Consider the following 2,660-nt stretch of genomic DNA (forward strand, 5'->3'; position numbering starts at 1 on the left):
ATGGTGAGAATAGAACATGATGCCTGTTTCTGGGCCCCCACTGTAGCCTTGTGAACCCAGCGATTGTCTCCTTTCCTAACCTAACTGGATCCCACTTATTCATCCTTTGTTGGCTGTATCCTGGTAGGGACTTCTCCTGCATCAGGGACTCTGGACAAGCTCCCTGCCCTAGAAAGAAGTTGCCTGAGTTGCGAAGTCCTTTTCTATCTAGAACAGAAAGGCTGGAATTTGACTCCCTTTTTTGCAGCCTCGATTTCCTGATTCCTTCCTGAATCCCAATTGCTGATTTGGTTCCTAAAAGTCCGTGTTTGCTGGGCCAAACCTTAGAAGATAACAGGCCTTTTCCTTTTTTGTTTCACTTCTTATCTCAGACCCAATTTCCTTTCCCTTCTCTCCATGATTCCGAGCTATCAACGGGAATGATAGTATTAATGGGGACGAATGTTTATTGAGTTCTTACTATATTACAGGCACTTTCATTAACAAGTTGAGGTTGATTGTTTTTTTCATCCCTATTTCATAGATTAGGAAACAAGGAGCAGCTAATAGGTGACTAGGCCTGGACCTGAATCTAGGCAGCTGGTAATCTTCACCAATGACTATGCTGACTTTCATGATAATAGGATGACCTGGGTAATGAAGGGCCTGGAAGAAATATGGTGACTTTCATTGTAACAAAAATACCTTGATGTGAGTTAAATGCTTTTTGATGATAAATGTCAGAGTTACCATGAAATCCTTTGATTTTGTGTGTTGTGGTGGTGGTGGTATTTTATTCAGACATTTTAATACCTAGTCTATGTTCTAAGAAATAAAAAAGAATTCAGATAGAATACCTGCCCTCTGAGAGCTTTCAGTCTAGTAGAGGAAGCCAGACATAGAGACAAATGTAAAAGGTGTTATGAGTGTAAGTCAGGACACTCGGCAATTGTGATCAAATTTCTCAGAAGTAAAAGAACAGGGAAGATTTACAGAGGAGTGCTGTCAGGATATATGATCAGGTAACTGTCCTGATCAAAATACATTAATTGTCTAATCGTGTGTTTTTATCTTCTAAAAGAGTATAAAGGAGATTTCACAGGAATTTGGGGCCAAGCTTAACTTTCCTCATCATATCCTGCTTTTAATTTAAATTACAGTTTCAGGGATTATGTAGTATTGCAGGTCCTATGCTAGTTTGAATTGTTTTCCCAGTGGGTGCTTTGACAGTTCATAGAATTATTTGCAGAATTGGTTATGTCAGTCCTGCTGTGATGTAGATGTGTCTTGTGACTCTTAAGGTCTATGAAAGCCTGGAGAGATTGTGACAACCACGAGTTAACATTTTGCCCTCTGCTGTTACCTAATCACGCACGTTAATCATCGCATTGGGGAGTCTGTGGTGATGGTGGGTGAAAAGGTCTGTATTTTCAGTGGCTGCTTAGGAAAAGTCTCAGATGCTCCCTGTCATCCTGGAGAACCCACAGGAAGTGTAAGTTAATTCATGACATTGGCAGTGCAGGGCATGTGTGGGCACAGCATTCTGAGTGGTAAAGGGCTGCTTCTTATGTAACGTAGCCCAGGACTTGGAGCTCCAGGGAAGGGGAGCTGATGCAGGGGGAGTCCCATGTGTGGTGGAGCAGGGAAGGTAAGTATTCCTGAAATGGGGCAGCAGGGTGAGGGGTGGGGTAAAGCAAGTGAGACCAACACATGCAAGTGTAGGGTGAGATCGGCCCTGTCTTTATTTCAAACTTTGAACTTTTGTTCATTGTGGATTTTTTTTGCATTAATATCAATGTTTAAAAGATTGTATTAGAATGTTTATCTTGATTATGGTGTTTTTGACATCTTGAATATTGCACTGAGGAAAGTGCTTCGCCCCCTAACCTTAGCTTGTACTTGAGGTGAGAGGTTTGCACACATATCATTGCCCAAGAGAGTCATTGCATTGTATTGTAGATGTGACCTCACAGGGCTTCTGATGTGACCTTAACCCAGAGGCCGCCATCAGGGGCCTGTGGGACCATGTTCATCCTGTAGACAAGTATTATTGCCACCAACAGTGTTTATTTTTGAACACTGAGCTGCCTTCATTTTGAAATGGAAAGGTGCCTTCTAAAACAGTGTGGGTATCTGACTTCTCACGAACATTTGGGCCTGTGCTTTTTCATGGCAGCAATCAACCAAAGCCGGCTAGACCACCTCTTCAGGTTCACCGGGCCCATTTCAGAAGCTTATGTTACTGCCTGGTGCTGGAGGCATTGAGCTTCTGGGTCCTGATTAACTGCAGGAGTCTTTCAATAATACCTCTTAAATATGGGCTTTCATTCATTTCATAACTATCTAGTTTTGTGCCTATTATGTATAATATGTGGCTAAGGAACAAGATGACATGGTATTTTTTCTCTTGGAACCTGTTTTAATCTCTTAGGCAATGTTATAGGTTGCACTGTGTCTCCCCAAAAAGGTGCACTGAAGTCCTAGCCCCAGTACCTCGCAATCTGACCTTATTGGGTCTTTACAGAGGTAATCAAGTTAAAATGAGGCATTAGAATGAGCCCTAAGCCAATATGACTGGTGTCTTTAAAAGTGGAGAAACTGGGACTCAGAGACAGATACAAATAGAGGGGAAACAATGTGCAGGCACACAGGCAGAAGATGGCCATGGGCCTGGAGTGATG

Source organism: Myotis davidii, unplaced genomic scaffold (assembly GCF_000327345.1).
Source record: "Myotis davidii unplaced genomic scaffold, ASM32734v1 scaffold362, whole genome shotgun sequence".
NCBI lineage: Eukaryota > Metazoa > Chordata > Mammalia > Chiroptera > Vespertilionidae > Myotis > Myotis davidii.